At 37.5% G+C, this 15,947-nt stretch overlaps 1 pseudogene; it reads right to left on the bottom strand.

Moving 5' to 3' along the window:
• LOC113693506 (eukaryotic initiation factor 4A-III homolog A-like) overlaps window positions 1-15,947 on the bottom strand; it is a 33,995-nt pseudogene that overhangs the window by 4,618 nt on the left and 13,430 nt on the right.

The raw sequence follows: 15,947 nt of genomic DNA, 5'->3' as shown, positions 1-15,947 counted from the left end.
CAATCCATCAAGAGCCTTAGACCACCCTAGTGATCCCTTGTGTGAAATATCTTCCAAAACCATCGGTGAATCACAAGATTTTGGGACAAAATTGAAGTTGGAAAATGAAGAGGTTTCTTTCTCTCAAAGCTCACGGAAGAACCAGGGAAGAAAAATGAGATATTTTTGGGCAAAACAAGGAGATAAGAAAGAAGAAAAAGGCAGCCGGTCAAAGCTGACCGGCTGTGACACATCACAATCCGGCCAGAATCTGGCCGGATACAAGGCCGAAACGAAACCAGTTTTTTTTCAAAAGTGCAAGGCAATCCGGCCAGTTATCCGGCCAGAAACTGGCCGGATTTGGCCACTTCACTTTTCCAAAAAATTTCTTCTTTTTTTTTTCCAAGTTCAAAACTGCAATCCTCCGCTCTTCCAACAAAATATACATAAAATGAAAACCCTTTTTTTTTGGGCGTCACAATCTCCCCTCCTTAAAAGAATGTCGTCCTCGACATTCCAACTCATATACATCCAGTCAAGAGATCGCTCAGAAACCAATCAAGTATTAGAATTCAATCTAATCCAACTTGTATTCACCCGGTCCATTAGTTTTTCCCCAAGGTCAGTCAAATACTAGAAATCATTCTAATCTCACTTATCGTATTTTCATGATCCAGTAAAGCATGGCTTATCAAATACTTACTTATCAAATTCAAGTACTAAATATCACGCCAATCCAACTTATTAAATAGTCATGATCCAATAGGGAGTTAATCGCGTAACCAGATAAAATAGGCAAAAGACTTGAAGTCGGACGTAAAGTCCCAGGTTTTTGGAAGAAATTCAGGATATAGCGATGCTTTAGATCAAAATTTCATCCCTGGTGGTGCTGGACAACACAACAAGCTAGCACAACGGCTATGCTTCACCAAAGAATTTCGGTTCAGTAAGTTGGCCCTGGTGGTGATGGACAACACAACAAGCTAGCACAATGGCTATGCTTCACCAAGAGCCTCAGTTCAAGTATTTGTCCCTGGCGGTGCTAGACAACACAACAAGTTAGCACATCGGCTAAACTTCGCCAGAGAACCTCAGTTCATGTATTCGTCCCTGAGGGTGCTGGACAACACAACAAGTTAGCACATCGGCTAAACTTCGCCAGAGGACCTCAGTTCATGTATTCCATCTCTGGTGGTGATGGACAACACAACAGGCATGCCTCGCCAGAAGAATGGCGGTGCTGGACAACACAACAGGCAATGCCCCACCAGAGAGGTTCAGTTCAACCGCTACAATAGAGTAGTAGCCTGTCTACAACCCCACAAGTTCGAATAAGTTCAAGAGTAGGGTCAAAGCAGAGTCAAATACTTCAGGTTCATGGTACATGAGTACGAATAAGAGTTATAAGTTCAAGTTCAAGTGCAAGTTCAAGTTCAAATTCAAGGATCATGAGTACGAGTAAGGACACCCTGGCCTAGCCTCTGTCCGGCAACTCACAGTCCATATATTCAGTCAAATTAGGTCCATTAAGGGTACGTAAGGGCACACTAGCCTAAACAGGTTCAAGTCTCAAGTAAGCTCAGTCAAATCGGTTTTAGACAGTTCGAGTTCTCTTATCAACCCAATACAATACTTTCGGAGTTCAAACTTCCTAAGATTGAAATATTGACACAGAACCAACCATAACATATGTTGCGCACAAGAAAATCTCACCAAGTTTCCGACTAGGTTAATCCATTATCCCTTGGTAGATCTAACCTTCTGGTTTATTCTCGATTCATATTCAGTACTAGGGACCCATTAACTTATATAAGACTATCCATCAATTTGTCTTACTAGTACAGGGTTGTCTAAGCCTTCGGCCACGATCCCATTTTCCCATTCCTGCTGCCCTACTTACTAGAAGTCTATAAGCATAGGAAAAGGCATAATTAAGCATCAAAGAGCTTAATACTTATACAAGGTATAAAAATTTTGAATCAGGACATGATTCTTTACAGGTATCAAAATTATAGCACGAGCTAAAAGTCACAAAATAAGGCCAATATGTCCAATATCGTACATAGACAATTAAGTGCCACAAACATATAGAAGTATATACAAGCAGGATACAAAAGGCCTCACAGCGTGCACTACCCTTTCTCAGTCCATAGTTAAACCAAATGGTCCAATTATTGCGAATTTCAATCAAATCACCCGCCTTTACGAAATTAGATCCGATCGAATCATAACACAAGCTGAAACCAAAGACTATCCGTTCAAAATTCAAAATCTTTAATAAACAAGCCACCAGCCAGAGCACTCTCATCCCCAAAAAAATAACCAGGCTCCAAGTGAGAGTCTCAGCTCCAAGTTCAAACCCAAGAAATGAATACAACTTGCTAACTAATCATGCCAAATGGGACCCAAGTCAATTCACACTAACTTCGTACTCTTGAATACAGTCACTCTATATCTCAAAGTTGCCTCAGTCCGTACATTTAAAAATTGGCTCACTCTTCTTGAAAATCAAGAATTTTAAAACATAAGAAGAGTATTTAAAGTAATCAGAAATCTTATCAAGTTCAGGATTCGCATTAGTAAACATAAGCTTGCCATTCTTTCGAAAACTCAGGATATATATATTTTTCTTCGTATAAAGCATGGACAAATTCAAGTGTGAGAATATGCCGGTATACAATCAAGGGGAAAACTTAGTTTGTAAAATTTTAACCTTAGCCACCCATCATATACAAAATTCAACAACTCATCAATTATTCACAAATTTCCAAATTTGAACTTCAAGTCAAATTCACATTTTTACGAAAATCGGCAAATTACACATACTTAAAGCATATATATCTTATTTCCAATCATTGCGTACAAATAAAACTAGTATATCCTAGTTTTTCTTCAAAATCCCAAAACAAAATTTCTTTAGAAAGTATGTGGGCGAAAATGCATTTTATTCCTTTGGTACTTTTATCTCGATTCAAAATCATCACACATGGAGTTTGACTATCAAATCTCGGTCTCTTATCCTCCATAGCCAGTACTAATAAGTACCTCAACTCTTGCCATACTTAGAGGTATAAGGATGATTCAAATTCGTCCAAATTTTCACTACAACTCTCTCATCCCATATTTTCCTTCAATATAACTCCCAAGTAAGAAATTCCCAAATAATCAATTTCTTTAACACCTAAGATACAATAGATCCTCGTTCACATAATATTCAGATTAATCCCACAGTCAGGCATCCAAAACTTTAAACTTAGGATACACTACAGAGATCAGAAACCTAGGCTCTGATACCAATTGTAACGACCCCATTTTCCCTTAAGGCGAACCGGAGGGGTCAACGGGCCGCCTGTCCAGCTCTCGCCAGGACTCAGTCGATCACTACAGTCCTCAAATCAATTACAATATAAAACTCAAATTTACATCCAAATTCAAACCCAAATACCAAGGCAAGCCCAAACTTTATAACAAGTTACATCAAAACTCAAAGTATACAAGAGATATCCGTCCATCCCAATTCAAACAATCACCCTAGCTCAACTATTATACAAAACAAATCCAAATCTAACTATACAAGATACATGCCATCCAGGCACACAGATAATGTAATACAAGCTCTCCTTTTGTCTCGATTCCTGTGGGGAGAAGAAAAACATTTGGGGTGAGCTAGAAGCTCAGCGAGTGAACAGTAAAAGCAGTAATTAAATAAACTTATCAGTAGTGTATTTCAATGCTATCATGGATTAACGGTCCAATGTGCAAATAATGCTCTTTAGAGCCAGTGAAAATCCTTGTACTTAAAATCCAACACTCCCGTAGATCACTTAGATCAAGTAATCAAATAAACAGAAACAAGGAGCCATCATGCTCCAAAGAAAGCATACACAGTAATGGAGAGGTTGGTTCTAAACACAAGATTTTCCCAAGAACTCCTTAAAGCCAAAATGTTATGGCACACACACATACCCAATGAGATGCGATCGTGTAAACAATGCAAGAATTATTTCAAGAGGAACTTTTGGAGAAATAGTTAAAGTTCACTCACCAACCACGGCACACGAACCTTTTCCAGCATACATCATGACCTTGCTCAAGTTAGAATCCTAGATTACAAATATTAAGTCAAATAAGAGGAATTCTAAACTTAACAAGTTCCTGCCACCTTTTGGTATTTTAATCACAATTGCAAATACGCTTATCCAATGGAAACAAATCTTATGGCGTTACGAAGCTAAAACATATACCAACATTTCTTATGAAGACCTCCAAGGCCAAATAATACATTTTCAGGGTCAAAAGTCAAATTTTAGAGAAAGAATGAAAACTGTCATGAAACAGGGGTTATAGGGCAGTCATGGGTGTTTCGGTCAATTCACAAGCTACAGTACTCCAATCAATCTGGAATTTTGCAGGCAAGTAGTCAACTCATATATATACAAGTTTCATGTTTTGAGCAACAGTTGATTCGATCCACAGTATAGAGAAAATGGCAGTCCAAGTTCAGTCCAAAACAGGGAAAAAAACTGAAATTACTCTTCTTGAACCGACCTTTGCATATAACTATCACTAATCACAATTAAGGGCTAGAAATCCCCACTTAACATGAGACTAGCCTATACTAGTCATGTACATGCCAAAACAAGGATGAATGGACTTAAACAAAGCTTAGAAATGTCACCAATATGGACTCTTAACAGTCCAATTTCCAATTTACAAGAATTTCCATAAATCGAATCAAGATCAATTCAAATTCAAAACAAACACATACTCTCAAAACTTGGACGGCATAACCCCTAAATTTTACACATTTCCAACCTACCATTCAATACCAAGTGTACCTCAATTCAATCCCCAATTTTACATACAATTATAGACCAGCAAATACACTCAATTAGAGCCACAATGCCCCTTCAATTAAAGCCATATAAACCAATCCTAAGAAAATCCCCAATTTAAACCCTAGAAACCGGAAATCACATCACAAGCGAAAATTTTCCGTAAACAACCGTAATTAACGTATAACGGTTCCATTTAACACCATTTCAAACCATCAATCCAACACTAATCATGCCTTTCATATAAAATCAGAAAAATGCCCAATAAATTAGAAATTCACCATAGTTTCCTTAAACCCATGAAATACTCCACAATATACCACATTCAACCTCTACAAGTTACTAATATAGCATTATCCAAACAAGAAAGACCTTTCTTAAACATCTTACCTCACAAATTCAAGAAGCTATCAACATGGAGCACCCCATCCAAATCCAATCCATCAAGAGCCTTAGACCACCCTAGTGATCCCTTGTGTGAAATATCTTCCAAAACCATCGATGAATCACAAGATTTTGGGACAAAATTGAAGTTGGAAAATGAAGAGGTTTCTTTCTCTCAAAGCTCACGGAAGAACCAGGGAAGAAAAATGAGATATTTTTGGGCAAAACAAGGAGATAAGAAAGAAGAAAAAGGCAGCCGGTCAAAGCTGACCGGCTGTGACACATCACAATCCGGCCAGAATCTGGCCGGATACAAGGCCGAAACGAAACCAGTTTTTTTTTCAAAAGTGCAAGGCAATCCGGCCAGAAACTGGCCGGATTTCCGGCCGGATTTGGCCACTTCACTTTTCCAAAAATTTTCTTCTTTTTTTTTTTTTCAAGTTCAAAACTGCAATCCTCCGCTCTTCCAACAAAATATACATAAAATGAAAACCCTTTTTTTTTCGGGGCGTCACAAGTATTATCTCACTGGGCAATTAGCTCACTCTATTCCTTTTGTTTTCCTTACAGGAAAATAAATACTTTTGGACTGCAATTGATAGTTGGTTGCCGAATTGAGTTAGTTGGACATATCTTTTGTATAGCTCATTGACTGAAACCCTAAATGTACTTTTGGGTCGATTTCTCTTTTGATTTGGCAAACTGTACTTGTATCCACTTTTGAATAACTTTGGTATGCCACTTTGGATTGTATATGCTAAATTTCAACATGTAAATACTCGCTTGACGTTTGGTTGGGTTTTGACGTGTCTGTTACTATTCGTGGCCGACTCCGATTTTTTTTTTTTTTTTTTTTGGGATTTTGACTTGTTTACACGTGTTGTATGGTCCGGAACGTATTAGATCGCCCTAAGCTGAACCGTTAGTCCTGGCGAGAGCTGGGCAGGCAGCGCTAACCTCTTTGATTTGCCTTAAGGGAAGGTAGGGCTGTCACAATGCGTCTCCCTATAGGGACAACGAGGGAACCTAAAGGAAGGTAAGTATCGGACACGAGGTCCTTCTCCAAGTACTCGATATCGGATAGGCCTAAGAGGCTCCACATGACTGTTAGCCACCGGACCTCTATTACCGTTCTCCGTTCCTACAAAATAACCACAAAACTCAAGGTTAGAAACTTAAAGTCACTAATTCACTCAAACATCAACTTAAGGCATAACTAAGTTATCTCATTCCTATTCTCAAGAGTAAAGCCTCTAAAACGTCTCCCAAATACATCACTAAACCTAGGCTCTAATACCAACTGTGACGCCCCCACTTCTCCTTAGGACGAATCCAAGGGTATTGGTGAAATGCCTACCTAGCTCTCGCCAGAACTCAATACGAGTCAAATTTAAATTTAAAGGTAATCAACCAATACTAAAAGTTGATATAATGAAAAGTCACTGCCTTATATAATCATTTCAGTCTTATATCACAAGTTTCCAAAAGATACATCAAATTTTCCCAAAAAATACAATCATTCAAAGTTGACTAAACCATTTACATCCAAAATTCTAATCAAAAGGTAATCAAGTCGGCTTCTCCAAAAATCTTTTCATTCCGAGCTCCTGTTAAGGAAAACAAACTACGAGAGTGAGCTAACGCTCAGTGAGGCCAAGAAAGGCATGCAAACAAATAAGTTCAAATAGCAATAAAGCTTATACAGAGGGAATAGCCATAAAATTCAAGTTATTCACAAGGGAAAGTAAAACACAATCAATAAGGATACGAAAGCTCTCAGGAGCTACTCCACACAGCTTTGCCAAGGCCTTGATCCAAAATATCACATGTTGACTCTCTGTCAACCGAGTAAGTATCATGTCCGTAGACCCCACATTCACCAAAATTCCGTCCACCGTTACACCCCCTACCGAGCCCACACGTCAAATAGAAAAGGCAATACTACTCGAGTACGCCAAGCAAGATCTCAAAAAATCAAGTTTTAAAATTTTCTCATGGTTCACCAAGTTTCTCGACCAAACCTATGTCGGCTCGAGTCGCAAGGTTAGCCAATGAGTTTTGGGCGTCCCCACAAGTACAAGTATAATTGGTCGATGAGATTCACTTCAATCGACATTCAAGTTCAAGTTCAATACAAGTCCAGTTCAACTAACAAGTCAAGTAAAGGAGAGCGAGTGCGATAAAGTACACGCTAGCCTCATCAAGTCATGTTCACGGATACAAGCAAGATCAATCAAGTAGATACAACAATTCATGTACTTGATACTTACCAAGTCAAAAGTAAGTGAGCAAATATGCCTTTAGTTGTCCGCACTAAGATTCCTTTCGAAACCCCTTTGTGCACCTGAAGAAATAGTGACCAATCATCACTCACATATACTCTAGTCCACTTAACATTCAAGGAAGAAAATGTTTTTGCTTGGAACTTAAACAACGCCTCAAAAGTGTTTGAATTCATCGAAAATCGAGATTCAAAAATGAGGATTCAAAGTCACAAGAGTAACATGTATCATCCATGAAATCAAGTTTAAAATGGACTATTGATTTCAAAAGGGAGTTGAGAGTTCTTAAAAGTTCATTTCTTGAGAAATCAGAAATTTTTTAGCTTTGCGCGACAATACTTGGAAAATTAGATTTTGAGTTTCGTAAATCCAAATATTGGAAACTTTACGCCGTTGGAAACTAGACTCAGTGTACTAAAACTTTCCACAAGACACCTTTTCCAGATTCAACTAGAAATCATTCAAATTTCAGGTTAAAGTTACTGTTTCATGAAGACAGGGCAAAACCAGTTCTTGTTTTTCAGCCAAATTTGAAAATTCGGCAAAATTCACAGGTATTAAACTAACCTCTGAAATTTATAACACAGCAAGAGTTTCAAACACAACAAGTGAAAATAAATTTGGATTTTGAACAGCAAGATACAACAGTTTGGCTGGATTTCATAACCTGTTCAACAATTTTCCAGTTACCAGTTTTGACGTAGTTTTGAAATCAAACAATATCTAACTCTACACAAGTCCAAATTGGGAATGGTTTATGGTGTTAGAAACTAGATTCAAAATGCTATAATTCATTAGAAGACATCATTTCCAAACTCCTTTCACAAGTGAGAAAAAATTGAGCTGCAAGATACAGTTTCTCAAATTCTCTCGGATAACCAGATAAAACAGATCAGTCCACTTTGCCAGTTCACTACAGCTCACTCAAAATGAATTAGTAGGGGAATTGTATACCGATGAAAAGCTCTTGGTGTCTATTTTCAAATGCTGCAATGGCACTCAATTTGGACTTTTGTACAAAAATTTATGCTCAGACAAACTACCCCTGGTTGGCTGACCTGGGTAGCAGTTTCCAGATTCCTTCCTTTCTTCAAAACCCAAGTTATATGCAACCGATTGAAATGATTTTTGAAAGACAATTTCCACACACATAACACAACATATAATGAACATTTTAGCAGCCATATAAGGAACAAAATTTCAAAATTCAAGCAAGGCAACAAGACTGTAAAATTCAGTCAGCACCACTCCTTGATTTTCTTCCAACTTTCTCTCCACTAATCAAGCCAATATCACTTCAATCACCATAAAACAGCAAACAATCAAGCAAGAAACTCAAGTCAGCTACCTAAAGGCCACCTCAAGACCACTAACTTAGGATATAAAGCAAGAAATAAAAGTTCCTCAAGTCCTCTAGCCTAACATTCTTGATTAGGGTTTCAAACCCATGAATTACAACCTCTATTCTTGAAGAAATTTGGAAGATTAAAGGAGGGTGAAGTGATTACCTTTCAAGCTCCTAAACCCTAGTGAATGCAAGACTTTCCACCAACATTTTACCAAGAATCACCCCAAGTTTGCACCTTCCTTCAAGCTAGAGCAAGAATCCAAAGGATTTGTGGGTTGGATGATGAAGATCAAGCAAGATTGAAGCTAAAGATGGAACTTTCTCTTCCCCCTTTTCTTTCCCCTTGTTCGGCCGAGAGAGAGAGAGAGATGGTGAGGGAGTGTTTGTGTTTTAATTTTTGTGGAGGGAAAGTGAAGAAGGCTAGCCATAAGTTGGTAACAAAAGTCAACTCTCAATAGTGGCCCAATAGTTCCTTGCACTACCATTTTTTTCTTGTTTGATACACTTGACTACTAATCTTCCAAGGTAATTCCTCTAACACTACAATTACTCATACATACTAGCCTAGTATTAATCCTCAAATCCCCAATTAGTCGCGCCGGTGCGACTTTCGAGAAACTTTCGAAGCGCGCGATAAATGGTTAATTTAAGAAAAATTCATGCAAAAATAGTAAAATTAAATAATACTAAGGCACAATAATTATAAAATAGACTAAAGTAAAGATAAAATATGAATACTCACAATAGTCACCTTAAGGCTACGGTTACAAATGATTGATAGTTTCTCATCGGTGTTCTTATGTACATTACATCCACTCAATGAGTTAAGAGCCCACCAAAAGGCAAAAAATTGTTGTCAAGACGTTTGCTATTGCCAGTATACTCATTGCACACACGTAGATTGACACAAAGCTAAACACCACTATCGACTTGCATATATACCTCAACTTATAACATGTGGCTTTCCAAATGATTTTAATTGGCACTCATGCAAAAAGAAAAACTACTTCCATTAGTCACCTTGCACAAAACATGCTACATATCCATGCAACCAACTACTACCACTACTGCAAAAGTATATGCTCTTTCTTAAGCATACCTACTTACCTCTAGTGCAAAGACACCTAATTTCATTGAATATATTTACAGAATTTTTCTATAACTTATTTACTTTAAACTAATCTTTTTCCTCAAATTTAATCTCATGATAATAAAAAAAGTACAGCTTTCGAATAATTTTATACCACTTCAAAAATTATGCTAACATGTTCTTGATGCATGCAAATAATTATCAAAACTTCTATACAATTTTAAATATTCTGATATTTTTAAATTCTGTATCAACTCAACATTATTTTAGTATTTACTTACAACAATTACCACGGATAGTACCTAATTTTTACATGTATTCAATCTGTTTATCTATTTCCTGTACACTTAATAGTCAATCTCTTAATATAACCACGAAAAAAATATATGAGAATGATTCTTGGGCACCCTTGTGCTATACCGCAAGAACAAGAACTAATAATATATATATATACATATGCAAAAAGTTAAAATAAGAGATAAATTTATCAAGTAAAGAAAAAAGAAGAAAAAACAAAAATTCAATCAAAATGCAAGGACAAGAACTAATAATATATGTGTGTGTGTGTGTGTAAAAAGTTAAAATATCTTTGAATTGTTAGATTTATCAAATTAAGAAAAAAGAAGAAAAGGGAAAAAATCAACCTAACAATTATCCAATTCTCAACTCCATTACCCACACTGCTCTAAGTCGTCTCTCTCTCTCTCTCTCTCTCTCACCCCCTTTCACCCCCTCTCCTACTCTCAACTCTCCATCCTCCCTACCACAAAGAATCCGTCACGGGTTTCCCCAATGAAGCAGCAACAATCTCCTACTTTGCTCTTTTCCATTTCTCTACTCGGTTGCTGTTCTTAATAGGGTTTTGAGGAGACAGTATGGCCCTTGTGACGACTGAAAAAATTTCCTTATATTTTTTCTTAAAATTCCCTTTTGTTTGGAATTTATTACTTTAGAATAGCCTTACTACTCATTTATCCCACAATAAGTGCAAATAAACATAGAATCAAGGGTTTTCCCTTTCGTTTTCAAGTTATCGAATCCGTCACGGGTTTCCCCAATGAAGCAGCAACAATCTCTTACTTTGCTCTTTTCCATTTCTCTACTCGGTTGCTGTTCTTAATAGGGTTTTGAGGAGACAATATGGCCCCTGTGACGACTGGAAAAATTTCCTTATATTTTTTCTTAAAATTCCCTTTTGTTTGGAATTTATTACTTTAGAATAGCCTTACTACTCATTTATCCCACAATAAGTGCAAATAAACATAGAATCAAGGATTTTTCCTTTCGTTTTCAAGTTATCGTAAATTAGGGTTTTTTACGCCTTTTCGTAATATAATTATTCGGCACGGAGGGTGTATCAAATTTAGTTATTTAGAGTGAGTTTTAGATGATATTAAGTGTATGATTAGAAGTAATAATAATAAGTCAGAGAATTGTAAGTGAAAACCCTAGTACACGCGATTTACGGAAAATCGGCTTGAACCGACGGGTATTGTTCACTACCGATTGACACACCACTTGACCACCACTTCATTAACTTAATCTAATTGTTATTAGAGCCAAAATATCAGCCCCTAATCAGCTCTTGTTGGCCGAAATTATTGACCATAAAACCAAAGGAAATGAAAAAATTTGAGAAAAGATCTTGGAGTGACACTTGGAGACAATCCAACCATCTTCGAACAAGCTCATTCCTATCACTTTGACCTTCTTCAGGCTTCATTCTTCCTCCATTTTGACACATCTTGGCTGAACCTAAGAGAAAAAAAAGGGGAGAAGAAAGCTTCATTCCATCTTTAGGGTTTATCTCATTTGAGTGAAAAATCAAGAAACTAAACCGATTAATCCTTTCTTTGAGCACTTGGGAAGCTTGGTGTGCTAAACCTTTACAAGGAGAGGTGGTGGATATCTCTTACAAGCATCATAGTGAGGTATATTGGCTGTCCATCATCTTTAGTTCCCTTAATCTTTCTTAAGTTGCTATACAACTCATATTCTTGGTTAATTGATAGCTATGCAAGTAGTTTTGATGATTATGGAGAATTTGTGAGTTAGGATTTTGAATTGTTCAGCTATATTTCTTCTTATTTAGATAGAATATGATGTGAATAACTTTAGAAAAGGAGATGAAGTAGTGTTTCAAGCTAGAATTGTGAAGATTAGCACTTGAATGCATGAATTCCAATTTTTTGGTTTTGTATTACCCTGTTCTGCCCAGTTTCATTTGGCCATGATGGAGGCCGAATCAGCCTTAGGTTAGAACATAAAAGTTATAGAAAATGATGTATTATAGCTGCCTATAAAATTTCATCTCAATCCGAGTACTGTAGCATATGAAATGACAAAATTACCCTTACTGCCATAAGTATAGTTTTATGGACAGTTTTGACATTTCCTCATTCTGGCTGCGTTTTTTCACCTTGATCCGTATCAAATTAGCCTTTGGCCAAAACATGAAACTTTTAGCCCTATGTTTCAGTCTTCCAACGCAATTGAAAACACCTCAAACGAATTTGTGTAGCCTGAGTTATTTCCATTAGAATTTAGTACTGGCAACAATGCTGACAAGGACATTTTGGTTCTGTAATCTGTACTTTTGACCTAGATCAATTGTGAATTGGATTGAGTGGTCTTCATGAAAGTTGTAGCCCTTTGTCTTAGCTTCGATCCGGTATAACGTTCACACCAATCCGATAAACATAACTCTAGTTGTGGCTAAAATGTCATAAGATGTCGAATCTGCCATTTAGCCTTTTGCCTTCAAAACATGATTTCCGATTGGATTATTATACTTGTGTTGTACTTGAATGATTGTTGAGCCTATTGAACGGCTACTGTAATGAAATTACCTGTGTGTGACTTTGGGACTGATTGAGAAAAATAATGAAACCATAAATGGTTAGAAAATAGGTAAATACAAATGGCGTGCTGCCCAAATTTACACTCGAGGACTAGGTAAGGATTTGAGGACGAATACCACTTGAACTATCTAGGATATTTGCGTCTTCTTTTATCGAGGTATATAAGTTAGAATTTGATCAAAACTTGTACCCTTAGAAAAATGAAATTTACGACTAATAGAAATACGTTTTCTTTGTCATTTCGACTCAAATGGAGATTTCAAAGTTTTACGAGCAAGCATAAATTTTACAAATATTTTACTCATGTCCTTTGATTTAAATGTACTCTTTTCACTTCCAAAACCATATTTATACTTTGTACTAGTAGTTATTCGGATTTTCTTTGGTTCATCTAAATTTTGGATGGTTTAACCGTAAAATTTTTCCTTGATTATTATTAGGGTTCCTTGGTGATTGAGGGTATTATCCGGAAGGATACTTTGGACGTTATTTTACTTAAATAGGAGAGTGTTCTTTGTACGTTATATTTCCATTGACTATGTGACTTGTTGTGGATGTTTGATTAAATGTTAAATGCTTTCAATGATTGTTAAAAATGAGTTTTACTAGGCGAGTGTGTACTTTATCGCATTCGACCTAAATAAATATGAAATTTTCAATGATTATTTGATTATACGCTAGTTGTGCATGAATGTAAGCCTTGTGGCTGAACTGCGCCCTTGCCCTTCGTTACCGATCGATTCGAGCCAGAAGCGGACTCGGTCAGACGATTTGGTAACCCTGGGTGAAAGTCTGGTATTCTCGAGTATTACCATGTTGTCGGGTGGAGACTGGCCAATGTCTAGTAGGGGAAAAATGAAATGAATGAATAAATGGCAAGAACAATGGAGGGGTTTTCACTTGCAAACGAAATTATTTTAATGCTGGAGGAATAAGGAAATGATTGGTGGAATGAATGAACGAAAGGCTCCATGTGAGCATGTATCCTTGTAATGATTGTGTTTTTATTGTTTTATATTGTAAATGTTTTCTGGACGACTTGTTAGTATCTGATTATTGTCCTTGTCTAATTGATTTGATTATTGCATACGGAACCTCGATGGGCTTTTACCTCATTCCATTAGTTTTGTTTTCCTTACTGGGGATGCGAGCAAGGGCGAGAGGCTTGTATAGAATAGCATCGTCTAGTTCAACTTTTTGCAATTGTACTCGCTCTAATGCCTGGATAGGGTTGGATGTATTGAGATTGAGAACCTTTGTTATATTTAGGTTCGTATTACTTTGAGATAGAAATGTATGTAAGTATACGTTCCCAGTTTGGAAACTGTTATTTCCTTTACTCTTGAGGTTGTAACCTCTTTTATTTGAAGTGAGTGAGTCCTGACGAGAGTTGGGCAGGCGGACCGCTAAACCCTGAGGTACGCCCTAGGGGGAAGTGGGTTTGTCACAGATGGTATCAGAGCCACTTCGTGCGGTCTCTGCGCGGAGTGAGATTGGGCCAAGTGGTGTTATGATCCTGATTTCTTGAATAAGTATGAAGGACTAAGTGCTCTTTTGAGCATAAACTATGAACCATAAAGTGTTATAGGTCTCAAATCTTTCTCATGGTACTTGAAGATAATAGTTATGTACGTCAGGTAGAAATCTCAATGGTAGATAATTTACTCTTGGGACTGGCCTGCTCGAGTGGTAAATTATCTCAGATTCTTGTACCTGAGTACGCGGGAGTTGAGGGCAATACCAAAGACTTGCGATCTTCATTTCGAGGAACAAGAATGGGCTAGCGTTTGGTGAGAGCAAGTGCAAGGGATCTACGAACGTCTAGTTCAGATAATAATAGAAGTGAGAGATTGGACGGTAAATATTTTAACCGAGTGTGGAATGGCATGTCGTGTTTTCTTTTGTTTTGCCTCTGTATTGCCACCGTATGTATTTGGCTTGTGGCATGTTAATACTTACGTGTATGGTATTTGCTGTATTTGATTTTGTTTTTGTTCAACTTGATATGTAGCTATGTGAATTTGGTGTGTTATATCTTGTTGTTTTAGTCAATTTACTTTGTTACATACTAAATCACTTTTTAAAAAAAAAAATAGAGAGAGAAAGAGTATGAAGGGGAAACGTAATCGTGGTCCGGGAGCTAGTCATGGCTGTGGTGCTAGGCAAGCTCAAGAGCCGAGAGAAGAAAGAGAAACAGTAGTTAAACAAGATCGAGGACCGAGGGTTGAGGCCGGAGATCAAGTAGCGACGGCGATACAACAAATGACAAATATCTTAGCGCGATTGGTAGATCAACAAGGTCAGATGCCAGTGAATCAACTCCAGAATCCCAAGATAGGAGAGGATAGGACTCTGGAGCGATTTAAAAAGTTTGTACCTCCTAAATTCCTTGGAGGGCCTGATCCAAATGTAGCTAAACAGTGGCTAGAGGCAATAATTAACATCGTCGCAGCTTTGACCTACACAGAGCAAAGAGAAGTGAACTTTGCTGTATTCCAATTCGAAGGACCGGCTCAAGTATGGTGGAATGTTATTAGGGCAAAGTGGGAGAGAGAACAGACTGCATGGACATGGGCGAACTTTATAAGGAAATTTAACGAGAAGTACCTCCCATCTTTGTTCCAAAAAAAGGAGGGAGTATGAGTTTTTTGGGTTGCGTCAGGGAACCCAAAGTGTGGCCAAATATGAGGCTAAATTTACTAAACTGTCTAAGTTTGCATCCGAAATGGTAGTTATGGAGCAAATGAGAGTAAGACAATTCATACAAGGATTGAATCTGAAAATCCAGGAAGCGTTAGCGGCGATTCAGGTTAATACCTTTACGGAAGCCCTTGAAAAAGCCCAAAGGATTGAGGATATAAAGGCACTGGTAAAAGCCTTCCAAACACGGAAAAGGAGTGCATCTGGTAGTATATCTGAGGAATCTAGCTAAAAAATAGCGCCTTCTAAAGTACAAAAAGTGAACCCTTCATCCCGCCCACCTTGGACATTAGGAGCACTAGACGAAAGATCCACCAAAGAAAGTCAAATAGGTCATGGAAAAATTTCTCAAGAAAGCCAAAAAGTGGCTTCTCGCCTAGCCTACGGATATTGTGGAAAGGCAAATCATACTGAGAATGAGTATTGGAGGAAATGGCCAAAATGTTTGATTTTTTGGAACAGCGATCA

Source organism: Coffea arabica, chromosome 6c, assembly GCF_036785885.1.
Source record: "Coffea arabica cultivar ET-39 chromosome 6c, Coffea Arabica ET-39 HiFi, whole genome shotgun sequence".
In the NCBI taxonomy this organism is placed as follows: domain Eukaryota; kingdom Viridiplantae; phylum Streptophyta; class Magnoliopsida; order Gentianales; family Rubiaceae; genus Coffea; species Coffea arabica.
The sequence above is the reverse complement of the archived record's forward strand: the minus strand, read 5'-3'. Positions and strand labels throughout refer to the sequence as shown.